The 14980-nt window shown below is 56.9% G+C and overlaps 1 non-coding gene across 1 annotated transcript; it reads left to right on the top strand.

The window, feature by feature from the left end:
• TRNAE-UUC lies at positions 14886-14958 on the top strand. Its single transcript has one exon. It is a non-coding gene; the product is annotated as a tRNA-Glu (tRNA).

The raw sequence follows: 14980 nt of genomic DNA, 5'->3' as shown, positions 1-14980 counted from the left end.
GCTATGATTAGGACGGTGCCCAAGAATTTCCTCTTTCCCTCTCTCTTCTCCTTCCTCTCCCCAATCCTATTTTTCTTTCTGTGCTCCTGCCTCACCTCTGCCCCCGCCCCCCATCCCGGGCCCCCTCCTCTGGGATGTGCTTCGTGTTCTCGGCGAGGTCGGCTGTGGTCAGACAGTCGCACCAAACGCCTTCCATCCCCAGCCTGGCTCCTTGTCACCTACCGATCCCAACCCGCCGCCCTCCCCCGTGACCAGCTCTGGAGCACACGGACGAGGTCCCAGCCCCTCAATGTCCCCCAACAGAGCCTGGGGTGAGGGCGAGGGGACGGAATTCCTCAGGGCCCTCATTCAAGCTGGAGCTGCGATGCCAGACAAGACAGACAGCAGGGCGTTGGTGGCTCTGGTCACCAACAGAGGGATCAGAAGGCGACGGACGAAGCCATGAGAAAAGCCAGGAGAGGCCGGGCTCCGGAAAGTCACTCGCCAGGTCCTCCCCGTCAGCCCCAGCTGTCCTCGGAGCTGTGGGTCTGGCTCAGGGACTGTTTTTGGCTCTCACACCCTCTCCGCCACTACGAGGCGGCGGCCTGTCTCCCGGTGCGAGAGGGGCCAAGGCCGCGGTTTGCTCTCTGGGACCCTTTGGCCTGGACCCGCTCCTGCCCCAATCCCGCTGCTTCTCTCCTCCTGCGCAGCCCTGGTCCTGCCCCAGTGTCCCTGGCCTGAACAAGGCCAATGGCTGGTCACGGCTCAGCCTCCCCTGCCAGATGGCACCTGACCACAGAGCCGTGTCGTCAGATGCCCACAGGGGAGGCACCACGGTCCGGGTGAGCTGCGGCTTCCAGCACCCAAGTGTGCCGAGGGTGCTCTGGGTCCTGCTCAGTGCTGCCCGTCTCTGTGGCCTGACCCCTCGGGCAGGTAGAGGGGTGTCCCAGATGTGGTCTCTTGACAGGTACATGGCCTCCTGTCCCTGCCAGGCCCCCATCAGACGCACTGCTCTCCAGCCCTCCCTCCCCACTGAGCCAGGACGGGGCCTCAGAGCTCTTCCCGCTGCGCCCCAGGAGCCAGCCAGGCGAGGGGCGGCATGATTGATTTCCATCCCAGAGAGGTGCTCAGTGGGTCGCCCAGGCCACCCCGGGGAGGCTAGAGACAGAAAGTGCGCTTCTGTGGCCCATCTACCTGGATTCTCAGACCTCTTCGTTTTTCCTCACGGTTCGTTTCTGTCTACACGGCTGCCCTCCCACGACACCCGCTTCTTAAGGTTATGGCTCACCTGTTCATTCATTCACTCAACAAGTTTGCACTGGGCCGCAGCTGTGAGCCCGGCGTGCGCAGGTGCCAAGGATGCGGATGGAACAAAAGCAGCCCCTCCCTCCAGTGGCCCTAGCCCCCCCTTCGTAGCAATACAGAGACCACGGCAAAGTGTGTCGGGGGCTTCGATGGAGGAGTGAGGGCACCGGCGAGGCCCGGCTGGCCTGGGGTAAAAGGGACCCGGCGTGGGTCAGAGTTACCCAGATAAGGGGGGAGCACTGCGCTCGGTGAAGGGCCGAGAGGGAGGAGCAGCCAGGAGTTGCAAGGGGGTCCCGAGGCAGAGCGCAGGGGGCGTGGGGGCAGGGCGGGGGTGCGGGCGGTTGGTGGAGACGGGGCAGCTGTCCGAGGTGACTCACCGCCGAGCAGGCTGATTGGAAACACATGTCCCGCCAGGGCGCCTTCATTACTCAGAGCGAGGGTTCCGGGACCGCATGGGAGTCGGCAAGGAGGCTGATGGGGAAGGAGCGGCTCGGCGGGGCTGGGGACGGGCCCTGGGTTCCTTACCTCTGCCCCGTGACATCTCTGCCAGATGGCTCCTCAACACTGGCTCAGTTGCTACTTGCTACATTCAGAAAAAAAAAAAAAAAAGAGTATTATGAAAACTTCCAGAAGTTCCCACTGTGGCGCCGCGGGTTAAGGATCCAGCCTTGTCGCTGCAGCAGGGCGGGTTCGACCCCTGGCCCGGCGCGGTGGGTTAAGGAGCCGGTGTTGCCGCAGCTGTGGTGTAGGTCACAGCTGTGGCTAGGATTCAATCCCTGGCCCGGGAACGTCCATGTGCGGCCAAAAAAGGAAAAACAAACACAGCCTTTCAGACATATACACAAGGAGAGAGAACGCTGTGACAGTCACGCATGCACCACTGCCTACTTTGGAAAATGATCGACTCATCTAATTTCGTTTCATCGAGACAGGCCCCAGTGGGTTATTTGGCAAATCCCAGAGCTTTGTAAATATTGGGAGAACGCTTTTTGTTGAAGGTCTCCCTTCTCTTCTTCTGGGTAGAGAAGAAAGTTAACTTCATCTTATGAGGGTTTCTCACAAGAATTTTTTGGCTTTTTGAGGGCTGCTCCCGCGGCATATGGAGGTGCCCAGGCTAGGGGTCGAATCGGAGCTGTAGCCACCGGCCTATGCCAGAGACACAGCAACGCGGGATCTGAGCCACGCCTGCAACCTACACCACGCTCAGGGCAACGCCGGATCCTTAACCCACTGAGCAAGGGCAGGGATCGAACCCACAACCTCATGGTTCCTAGATGGATTCGTTAACCACTGAGCCAGGGTTACTCCGAATTTTTTTCTTCTCTTCGGGCAAAACCCAGCTTCCCAGAACCAGATAAACCAGGGCTTCGCCTCCATCACCGGCTGTGTGACTTGTGCCTGATGGCTCAACCTCTCCCATCTTTGCTTCCTGTGTCAAAAGCGGGATCCTGCTGGTCCCACCTTCCAGAGAAGCTCCCAGGAAGCTGTCCAGCACACGGCAAGACCCGGGTGATGAAGAGGGGTGGGGGGGGAAAGCAGGTCCCACAGCTAAGAGGCTGCTGGAGCCAGGATTCAAAATCTAATCTGCTAGACCCAGAGCCCGTTACTTTGTTCATACTTTGGGCACAATCGATGTGCTATCAGTACACTTTTTAGGGTCCACTGAACCAAGGCTGCCCACTGGCTTTTGGTCATGATCTGGAGGTCCCTCTGCTCTGAAGCCCCCGTCCCCTGGACGCCAGGGCTGGGGGAGGGGTCTAGTGCCAGAGAAACACTGTCCTCAGCAACTCAAGGTCCTTGGGAATGAGCAGCGAAGGGGGCCTCGCAGCCAGTGGGAGGGGAGAGCAGAGAGAAGAGGGCGTGTCCCTCCACGTGGAGGTGGGCGCAGGGCTTCCCACCTGGGGACAGGTACCCTGGTGTAACCCCAACCTGTGGGTTGTGGGGAATAAACACCCAGCTGCCTCGAGTCGGCTAAAGTGGGATTTCTTCAAGGAATGCAGGGCACGTGGCGGGGCCTTGGGCCTCGGGACTCTGGAGAGCCCTCGGGGGCCATAACCCTCTTGCTCCTCTCACCCCCGCAGTCGCTCATCTCGGCCACTTGCCCCCCTCTCCTTTCTCTCTCTGCGTCCTCCTGGCCAGCCTGGCTGCTCTACCCTGCTGGCCCTTTTGTCCACATCGTCCTTTTGCGCACAGATCTGCCGGGGTCATGTGACCACCTATGCCTGGCCGTGGCCACGGGCACCAAAGAGGTAGCCAGGTCCTGGGGTCTGAAGGACAGGTCTGTCCAGAAGGGGAACATGTAGGGACAGCTCTCTGGAGCGAGGACAGGGCCTCACAGGGAGACACGTTGGGGGAAGGGGGCAGCCAGGCCCTTCAGCAGTGGGAAGGGGCAGGCAGGATCTGGGCCCAGGAGGCTGGCTCTGTGCCGTCGGCTCAGGAGACGTTTGGCCCACCAGAGGGTTCCCTGGGGCAGCACCTCCCAGGCCTCGTGATGGCTCAGACCTTGATGGGAGAAAGAGCCCCATTCGAGGAGATGAGATCAGAACCCTGGCCTCGTCTGCGCCCATGTCTCCTGGCAGCGCGGAGGGCAGCAGCTGTTCCAGGCTCGGACGTCGCCTGGAAGGCACGTCTGGGGCTGCTACTTTTGAGCTGACTGCCAAGGAAAATATTTTTCGCAGGTTCCTGTGAGCTGAGAATGGAAATACAACACCGGGCAGGATGCAAGGGGGAGGGAGGCCGGCCTTACCCCGAGAGTCGAGTCAGGAAGACACCTGGGGATGGCATTACTCCGGCACAGCTGGGATGGCCGGTCCTGGTGGCCAGGAGGGCCCCAGCTAAGCAGCGTGGCCAAGGGTGGGGAAGGTCCAGGACTGGGACAGATGACAAGGGCGTTCGAAAAGCATGCTCTAAAAAGCCAGGTGAGATGACTCAGGCTCAACCCAAGGGCTGCAGGAGCTCTAACTTAAAATAAACACATGTAAAAACAAAAAAAGAAACTTCTGAAAAGTAGAGAATTCGGCCCAAACTTTGAAAGTTCAAATACACAAAAATAAAAAAAAGTATCATTAATACTCATGTAGAGAGAACTGATGTTAATATTTTGGCACCTGTTATCCATTTTTAATTTTCATGTATATATATGAACACATATGTGACAAGTAACATTGTATGTTCTACTTGGAAGCTGCCTTATTTTAAATCCAAGAAGGTATCACAAATATCCTTCCACTTGATTAAATATTTTCCTGAAAGGCTATTTTTAACATCAGCATGGCATTCTGATGTGGGCTCTGCCCAGAAGGCAGGATGAAGTTGCCAATGGCAGTTCCAGGCTTCATGGTCCTCATAGCTCCCAGTCCCAAAGAGTAAGCAGGTGCCCTCAGCCGTTACTATGGCAAAATACTCGAGGAAGGCTCTGATTGGCCAGGCTTGGATCCTAAGCCCATCCTCGAGCCAATCACTGCGGCCAGCAGGGTTGTGGGCTTTGATTGGTTCGGCCTGAGCCTCCTGCCTATCCTGTAGCCAGGAGGAGGCTGAAGGAAGGGATGCTGGGCAGACAGAAAGCATAGATGCCCACAGACTGCAAGCCAACCGGACCTCTATAATACATGTGCAAGGAAGGTCCAACCAGGGAGTGGGTCTAAGACTAAAGAACTGGGAGACATGGGCTTTGCCCTGAAGAGGCTGCCAGTTTGAGGGAGACCCCAAAATACACAAAAACCAATCAAAGGAAGGTTAGATGACAGAAATGAGATAAACTCAACAGGAGGCTCTGCTGCAGGACAGACCTGGCGTCAAGTCCCCTTTCCGCTATGATGTCGGCCAGTCTCTCTGAGGTCTCCCCATGCCCTGACAAGTGTGGCTCAAGTCCAGAGGAGTAATCTATTGACAGAGAAGAGCTCAGTGTGGAGCCTGGCAATAACAGGGGCTTGGTAGAGGGCAGTTAATAGGAGGAGCAGTTCCCGTCATGGCTCAGTGGTTAAGGAACCCGACTAACATCCATAAGGACGCGGGTTCGATCCCCGGCCTCACTCAGAGGGTTAAGGATTGGGTGTTGCCATGAGCTGGGGTGTAGGTCGCAGATGCAGCTCGGATCTCGGGTTGCTGTGGCTGTGGTGTAGGCCGGCAGCTACAGCTCCAATTGGACCCCTAGCCTGGGAACCTCCATATGCCGTGGGTGCAGCTCTAAAAAGACAAAAGACAAAAAATAAATAAATCAATAAATAGTAATAGCAGCAGGATTTGTGGGGGTGTTGGAGAAATTACCAAGCCCAGACCCGCGGACTGGAAAAAGTGTACAGGTGAAGGGTGGATTCATCACACCGAGAGGTGGCAACCACCCAAATGCCCTTGGAATGACGGCTGGATAAAGAAACGTGGTGCCTCGGTACAGTGGACAATGATTTAGCCATCATCACAAAGCATCAGGCACTGACACGTGCTGCGGCAGAACCTCAGAACCACGTGCAGTGAAAGAAGCCGGACACAAGAGGCCACGTCGTGTGTGAGTCCATGTACATGAAATATTCAGAACAGGCTTAGGGCTGGGTGGGGAGGAGAGCGAGAGAGGGTTTCTTTTCGGAGTGACAAAATGTTTTAAAATTAACTGTGGAGATGGCTGCAGAACTGTGAATGCGCTAAAGCTATGGAGTGTAGACTTTAAATTCTATCTCAATATAAGTTTGGTTTTTTTTCCCCCAAAGACATGTGAATGGTGGGATTTGGGCCCTAAAGGTTAGGTTGAACTTGGCCAGCCGGGGCAGAGAAGCTTTCCCAGGGTGGCAGGGGGGCGGGGGCAGAGAGAGGAGACAGCCTGGCTTGTGGTCATGGACCTGGCGAGGGCAAGGCTGGGGATGGGGGGCGGGCAGGGAGCATCTGTAGAGAAGCTGGCAGGGAGGAGGCAGGGGCTGAAGACAGAAGAGAAGCTGAAACCGAGTCCCCCCGAAACCCCGTTCCTCTGCCGAGTGTACAATTAACCCCTCTATCTGAAACGCGATTCCGTTCTCGGCCAACACCTGTTCCCCTCAGGATGGAGGAGTATCGCAGAAGAGGGGGGGTTCAACCAGCATACAAGCCCCTGGGTCCCTGTCTTCTGATGTCACCACCTTTTGCTGCAGTCTCCCAGGCCTCCCCTGAGTCCCCAGAGGGCTGGCTCAAGGGTTAATGAGGAGAAAACGAAGATGTAGAAACACAAAAGATTTGCTGGTCAGGGAAACGGGTAACAATTTAGATTCTAGACCAGCCACACGGCAGAGTCGCAGAACTCCCAGTTCCCTGGAAGAGAGACTATCTGACACGCATTCCCGAGCTGTTTGCATTGGGAGCAGACCCACCCCCACTGCCATGAAAAATGCTCACGCAGGCATAGAGACCCCAGACCAGGTGAAGCCAGAAGTTTCGGGATGCTCAGAACTTCGCTTTGCCACCAACGAGCCGAGAACCATGCACGAGCTGATGGGGACAGAGTGAAGGGACAAAGTGGGTGGTCTCAGTGGGATGGGATCGTTAACCCTCCTGGGGGGTGGTAAATGAAGAAAACAGTAGGGGAGACCCCCCCACCCCCACCCCCCAGGAAGTTACTGATCACACAAGAAAGCAGGTTTGTGTAACAACAACACCCAGCACGCTTGCTTAGCAACAAGGTCACGCACGAGGAGCAGGAGCCATGGCCCGAAACAATAAAACAAAGGAGGGCTGAGCCCCACATCCTGCGCAGAGACGTCAGCAGGTCAGTGACTCCCAGGACGGGCCCGTGTGCACACGCGAAAGGCAAAAACATGAGGGAGAGGTGCCCTTAGAGTGAAACTGAGAGGATGGACCGTACCTTAGTCTACGCTACTGCCTTTCTGCTCATTTCCATGGCGTCCCGACTGTCCCAGTGTGACCTCGTGGGGACAAGCAAACTGCCCAGCTGCTGTGGAGGAGAAGCTTGACTCCTATCCAGGAGTGAGGAAGTCGGGGGTCTTCACCCCTCCCCACGTTTCCGGGGACCAGGACCCTGAGCCCGCCGGGCTCCCGGGCCGCATCCTCTTGCTTGTAAATCTCACAAGCGTCCTTCGCGAATAAACTCCGCCCTGTCACCCTGCCTCTCACCGAACCTTTTCTGCACCCGGACCAGCGGGAGAACCCACGCTCTCGACCCAGTCCCGAAACCCGGTCTGCGCTTTCAAGCTGATCACAGCCCCTTGGCCCCCTCCTCACACGGCCTTGAAAACCTCTGTCTCCCAACTGGCGACTGAGAGCTGGTCTTGGGACACCCGGCCACCATCCTCCCAGGTTCTGGCCTCGTGAATGAAGCTACTCTTCCTTGTCCATCAATACTTGCCTCTCAAGTATTGGCCTTTTGAGCGGCTGAACTTGGGTTTGGAACCAGTCTCCTCCAGTTATTTGGCTTTTTTTTTTGGCTTTTTAGGTCTGCATCTGCGGCCTATGGAGGTTCCCAGGCTAGGGTTTGAAGCGGAGCTACAGCTGCTGGCCCCCACCACAGCCACAGCCATGCAGGATCCGAGCTGCATATGCCACCTACACCCCAGCTCATGGCAATGCCGGATCCTTAACCCACGGAGTGAGGCCAGGGATCAAACCCGTGTCCTCATGGGTCCTAGTCGGATTCGTTTCTGCTGAGCCACGACCGGAATTTCAGCCTCGTCCTGTTATACCAGCCCTGAGGCCCCTCCAGAGGAGCCTGGGGCTGGGGCTTCTGCTGCTTCTTCAGGTCCTAATGTGCCAAGACAAACAGGGAAGACTCCCAGGGCTCATCAGGGACACGAGGGACAGGGTGGGAGACGAGGCAAAGGCTCAAAGCATGTGCTCCCAGGAAGAGAGCACCAGGGGCACGCAGCCACCTCTGCAGGCTCGGGCTCTGGGCTCTGTCCTCTGCCAAGGAGGGCCCTCTCCCTCCTCGATGCCCTGCAGGCTTTCCGTGCAGCTGTCACCCTGCTCGTCTCGAAGCCAGGCCCTATGAGAGCAAAGCCCATCCATCACGAAAAAAATAAAAGGACAACAACAACAACAACAGGAGTTCCCGTCGTGGCTCAGTGGTTAATGAACCTGACTAGGAACCGTGAGGTTGCGGGTTCAATCCCTGGCCTTGCTCAGTGGGTTAAGGATCCGGCGTTGCCGTGAGCTGTGGTGTAGGTTGCAGATGCGGCTCGGATCCCGGGTTGCTGTGGCTCTGGCGTAGGCTGGCGGCTACAGCTCTGATTAGACCCCTGGCTTGGGAACCTCCATATGCTGCGGGGGCAGCCCTAGAAAAGGCAGAAAGACCAAAAATAAATAAATAAATAAAATAACAACAAAAACAGAAAAACAAACCAAAAAAGCTCATCCAGGGATTTCTCTCTGTGGCTCAGAAAAAACGAATCCGCCTGGTATCCATGAGGATGTGGGTTAGATCCCTGGCCTCGCTCAGTGGGCTGGGGACCCGGTGTTGCCATGAGCTGTGGTGCAGCTCTTGGCTTGGACCCTGGGCAGCTGTGGCTGTGGCGGACCTGTGGCTGCAGCTGGGAACTTCCATGTGCTGTGCGTGTGGCCCTGAAAAAGAAAAAGCCCGTCCATCGTGATCTAACCAGTAAGGCAAGCTGTCCCCACAGTGTCACCGCCAGCTTCTCCTCCATCGTCTCTTTTTGGGCAGGACAACCTCCGATTGATGCGTATTTACTGCCACCCGGCACCCACGTGGCCCCTGGAACTGTGGGGTCGTCTGGCTTGGCTCCTGGCCTCGGGACCCGGGTGGTCCCAGTGGGAGTCGTGGGGGAGGGAGAGACCTGAGGGGGTGAGGACGGGGTTTCTTGGGGTGGCAAAGGCAGAGCTTTGCTGGCAAAAGAGCAAGAGAAATCAGAGCCATCAGAAGATGAGGGGGGAAAAAAGCCAGGCGCCAAACACAAGGGCTTGGATGGAGCGACAATTTGGGGGGCACGGGGTGTGGGGGGAGTGGGAGAGGGGCTCTGGGGCTCATTTCCTCTCGAGGGGCCTCTTGACAGGTGTGACCCCCGTACTCCTCCCTCCAGCTCCGGCGGCTTGGAGGGAAGGCCTACCTGGGACCCGCCCTGAATCAAACACCAGGGTCCCCTGGCTGGAGAGACAGCGAAAGACATTTTTGGTCAGAGACATGCACAGATCTTAAGGGCTGGGCTTGATGGATTCCCAGAGTGAAGACACCGAATGACCACCGTCCAGAATGAGAAACGGACTGAGTCTCCAGCACCAGGACACCACCTCTGCGAGACCTTGGTCCTGACCGCCAGCGCTGGGCACACGCCCCGCCAGGCTTCTTTGAGGTCAGACCACCCCAAACCCACATCTCCCCACTTCGCAAAAACCCGTTCAGCCATTTTGGAAAGATGATTTTATGCACTCAGAAAATGCAGTCACTGCTGGAGTTCCCACTGTGGCGCAGGGGACACCAATTGAACAGTATCCATGAGGACTTGGGTTCGATCCCTGGCCTCTCTCAGTGGGTAAAGGATCTGGTGTTGCCGTGAGCTGTGGTGTAAGTGGCAGACCTGGCTTGGATCCCGCGTTGCTGTGGCTGTGGTGCAGGTGGCAGCTGCAGCTCTGACTGGACCCCTGGTCTGGGAACCTCCATGTGCTGTAGGTGCCGCCCTAAAGAGCGAAAAAAGAAACAAAAAAGAAAATGCAGTCACTGCTTTAGTTCACCTTTTCTTTTTTTTGGCCTCATCCACAGCATGTGGAAGTTCCCAGGCCAGGGATCAAACCTCAGGCCACAGCAGCAACCTGAGCCACAGCAGTGACAATGCCAGGTCCTTAAGCTGCTGGGCCACAGGGGAACTCCACGTAACTTTCAATTTTCACCAGCAGTTATATTTATCTGTGGCACAGTGGCCAGCTCGGGGGAAGTTACTAGGTGGCAGGAATCACGTCTGTCGAAATCACTCAACCCCGGCAGGAATATCCAGAATTTGGCCCAACAACCCCCTTCCCTTCCTGGAGCAGCAGCCCAGGACAGAACGAAAGGACAGTTCCGGGGCTGTTAGGACGTGAGAAAATGTCAAGCTCCGCGGATTTCTGTGACTAAGAAAACCGCATTTAGGGATGACAGCTGTGTGTGGCCAGCCGAGCGTGGGGGTGGGGACCCCCGGATGCTGATTCAATGCTCCGTGTTCACGTGAGATTTTTAAGCCATTCGTCCTGTTTACACCTGTTGGAGTTTTATTCGCAGGGGAAAGCAAACCAAATAGAGACCTCACGTCAGAGCAAGAGCCAGCCCCATCGGCTGAAGAAACCCCATCTCTGAAGAGACGGACAGAGCTGCCTCGCTCTGCTCTTTCTCATGGATGGGAAGATGTGTGACCACCGTTCCGGGACCGGCCTTAGGACTGGGCTCAACCAGCTGCTCTGAAGGACGTGCCCTTCCCCCCGAGGGGGCGGAGGGCAGACCCTGGTGCCCGCGCACTGGGGTGAGGGGGGCCCGAGTCTGGGAGGAGAGCAGGGCCAAAGGAAGGCTGCAGAAAGAGCTGGCTGGGCATGCTCTTCCCAGAAACACTCACAGCAGTCATCTAATTTTTTTTTTTTTTTGAGGCTTCCTTTTATCACGCTCAGCAAAGCCTTATGTGCCAAAGCTCCTTGATGAGCTGGATGAGTAGGAGGAAGTCTGACTTGTGAAAAGTTAACCCTGAACAAAGAAAACAAGAAAGGCTGTGTGTCTCAGGCTGAAGGCTTTTGCAGCAACGAGGCTGAGTTTATTGCCATGAAACGGGCTGAGAGCATAAAAGCAGCCGGGCTCACTCGTCCCGGCCGCACCCCTGCCTCCCACGAAGGTTCTCCTCGGATTCTCGACTGCCTCTCTGCCGAGGGCCACCTCCATGGCCCAGCTGCTCCAGTAACCAGGCACCTGCTGGCTTTTCTCCCCGCCTCTTTCCCCAAAGTCACATCACAGGGGACTCAACGGCAATGTGGGCTTTGTGTTTGGGCTTTGAAAACAAGATGCAATGAATGCACACCGCCAGGTATAGAAGCAGAAGAGAGAAGGGAGTTATGATATAAACACCTGAAAATTCTGGAATAGCTACACTTGTTCTCCTTTATTTTCTTCTCCCCAAGAATGGTTCAAAAAAAAAAGGGAATATCACTTGCTGGGCTAAGCACTGGGCATAGAGAAATGCTTAAGGCCTGGTCCCTTTTCTAAGCAGCCTGTTATCTACATAGACAACATACAGAACATACAGAACATCCCTACAGTGAAATAGGAGAAATGTTACAATAGCCTCCTTGATTGGTTAAGATACTCTCAATTATAAGCAACTACGTATCAAACTCATACAGTCTTAAACAGTAAAGTAGATTTATCGACTCACAGAACTGAGGAGGCCCTAGAGAGGGCAGGCGTTGTGCTATTTGATCAAGGTTCTCCCCTCCTCTGTGAATCTGCTTCTTTCTCACATTGGATTGCCTCATGGTCCCAAAATAGCTGCCAGTGCACCCAGGCTCTATGCTTCCACATTCAGGTTACTTTCTTTAGCCATGCACTGGAAGTCTTGAACTCTGCTATGGGAGGGGTTAGCAGCATAGACTCAGAGCCAGAAACCTGACCTTTATTCTGTCTCTGCTGTCTTCTGGCCTTGTGGCCCTGGGTGAGTTACAAACCCGTTTTTATAAAGCGCAGAGAACACGAGCCCCGGTCTCACTGGGTTGTGCTCAGACGTAACAGAGTGAATGAGATCAAGCACGTGGCACAGCCCCTGGCACAGAGCGAGGGTCCCGTGAACACGGCTGTCGGGGGCACTCCTTGCACCCTGAGCTTCTCCTTCCTTTCTCTGGAAGACCCACACCTCCCCCCGCACAGCCCAGGCACTCTGGGGAGAGCGCTGAGTCTTCCCCAGCTCCAGAGGGGACACACGCCCCATCCCATGATTAGTGCTGAGAGCGGAAAAGACACTTGCAGGGGGTTGTGGCTGATGGGATTTCCAAGATGGGGGCACCAATAGCTCCCAACCCATAGACGCGTCATCACTGTGACCTTGACGCTCCTCCCAGGAGTGGTGAGGACTGTAGCTCCCCCCTTTGAATCCGGGAAGGCCTTTGTGACCGCTGCAACCAAGACAGCACAAAGGAAGTGATGCTGTGTGACTCCAGAGCCCAGGTCCTAAAAATGCCTCCTGCGGCTTGCCTTGTTCTCCTGGAGCCCAGGCACCAGGCCGTCAGGAAACCCAAGGAGTTCTGTATGGGAACCGAGCATCAGTGCCAATTTATCAGCCACGTTGAGTGAGCCATCTCGAAACAGAGTCTCCAAGCTCCAGCTGTGGTGCATCACCCCCCACCCCCATGCCGTGTGGGCCAGGATGAACTGTTCTTGCTGAGTCCTGCCCACATCGAGGGTTTATGAGCAAAATAAGACTGAGTCACTAAGTTTTGGGGTGATTTGTTGGACAGAAATATGTGACCAGAATTGGAGTTCAGAAAGAGAGATTTGCTCTGCCATTTAAAGGTTGTGGTGCAGAGCTGGAGCCACGGCAGCCATTTTGGCACCATGAGGGAAGCCGGCGTGAGGACAAAGCTGTGGCTACAGAGGGTACAAAGGAGGGGGGGACCTGAACCTGGTACTCTGGATACAGGTGAACTGCTGGCTCAACCACCCATGAAGCCTACCCAGCTTTGGTGCCTCCCCGTTAATATAAACCATCATATCCTCCCCCAAGTTGAAGCCTTTCTGAAGTGGGTTTGTTATTAACAGCCAAAAGCATCCTGACGCATCTACGATCACTGGCAGGAAATCACTATCCCTGCCTCCCTCGGTTCAAGCCAAGGGAAACGTCCTGATGAGGCGCTTTCAGGCAGCAGTGGTGGTGGCTCTATGGGCTTGGCCTGGACAGGGCTGGGAGGCAGGGAGACCCCCCAGGAGGCTGAGGCACAGCTCCCAGGTATGAGAAGGTGCGGCTCCAGGGGATGGGTCTGGAGAAGGGCGTTGCCGAGGGACCGTTTACAGGTGCTGTGCTTGGTACTCAGAGATCCTGAGCGCCCCCTTGGACACGTCCCTGAACTACTGCGAGCGACGTGGAAAAGAGGATGCAGACTCCCCCCTTCCTCCCAAAGGCACTTGCCGGACTGAAACCTTGGCCTCCTCACTGGCGGCCATCTGGGAGGATTCAGAGAAGGCCCCCGAGGGAGGTGGAAGCTTCCAGGCCTTGGAAGGCTTTGAGGCTCGTCCGCTGCACGCTCGTTCGCTCGCTCGCTTGGACAAACCCCATCCCAGCTCAGCCCACTGCCCCCCCACCCCCGCCCCGTGTTCCCGGCTGGTCCCCACCCAGCCTGACCTCAGCCCATCCCACCCTCGCCAGCTCGGCGCCCCGCCCCCCGCACAGCTGGGAGCTGTTACTGCACCCGGGTTGTTTACCAAAGGCCTCGCTCTGCATTTTCTCTACTCTGGCAACAGATTCTTAAAGAGGCCGGGCTGGTTTTCATCCTCCCGGGCCTCGGGGACCCGCAGGGGTGCCCTCTTGACCTTGTGTGGGAGCAGGTGCTGTAGGGAAGCCTCGGGCCAGCAGGCCGATGACTCGCTTGGTGCTCAGCCCAGGGGCCAGGGTACGGGGCACCTACCCCACCTCCTTTTCCCCTTGGCTGGGAGGGGACATTCACCCCCACTCGAAAAGAGCTCGGGATCCGTCCCTGAGACCCACCCCCAGGGGATGCCAAGCTCCTCCCGCCAGGCCTCAGCCCCAGACGGAGGGAACACAGCCACCCCAGGGCCCCGGGCTGCCTGTGCCCAGAAAACCTCTCTGAGCCAAGTGAAGAACATCCTGCTTAAAAGAGCTGAAGCTTTTAAGCATTTTCAGAAATCCTCTGACCTTGCATGAGACCAGGCAGGCTGCCCGTGCACGCATCCATCCAACAGACCCCGCCAAGGTCAAGGGGAGATGCCTGGCCCCGCGGCGGGGAGGGGCTGGCCCATCGGGGGCCAGCTTTGAGTCCTGCTCGCTGTTCCCAAGGCCCAGGCCAGGAGAGCAGATCGGCCCCCGCCCCAGGCCGCTGAGGCTGCCCGGCTGCAACGTGGGCTCCGGGCCAGCAGGGGCCAGCTCCCCACTCCTCCCGGAACCCCAGTCGATGCCAAGCCTTCAGATGACCGGGAAGCCTGCAATACCGCCTGCGCTCCTTTGGAGCCGGAGGGGGAAAGCTTATCGCCAGGCCGGGCTGGGGGCCCTGGGGTCTCTAACCAAGATCTTGGGAAGAGTCGAGACTCCTGGAGGAGCCGGTGCAGCACTGGAGGTCCACACACACCTGGCACTAGCGAGAGGAGAAGCAGAGACCGAGGTGTGCCCCCAAATCCGCACGTTGAAAACGAGCCCCCGGGGTTATGGTGGCAGGAGGCAGAGCCTCTGGGAGCTGAGCAGGCAGGAGGGTGGAGCCTCGGGACCGGCGCGTCCTCAGGAAAGGGGCCCAGAGGCTCCCTCGCCCCTGCTCCCTGCGAGGACACAGAGAAAACCATGGCCACCGCTGAGCCAGGAAGAGGACCCCGCCTGACACCGTATCTGGCGGCGAGTCAGACTCAGCCCCAGGACAGTTGGGACTAAGTTTCTGTTGTTTATAAGCCACCAGGCTGCGGTGTTTTGTTATGCGGGCAAATTAAGACGCCCCCTCACAGGAGTTCCCTGGTGGCCTAGTGGTTAGGATTTGGCACTTTCACTGCTGTGGTCCCAGGTTCAATCCCTGGTCTGGGAACTTGTGCAAGCCACAGGTGTGG

Source organism: Sus scrofa, chromosome 12, assembly GCF_000003025.6.
Source record: "Sus scrofa isolate TJ Tabasco breed Duroc chromosome 12, Sscrofa11.1, whole genome shotgun sequence".
Lineage (NCBI taxonomy): Eukaryota > Metazoa > Chordata > Mammalia > Artiodactyla > Suidae > Sus > Sus scrofa.
Note: the sequence above shows the minus strand (reverse complement) of the source record. Positions and strands in the feature narration are given on the sequence as shown.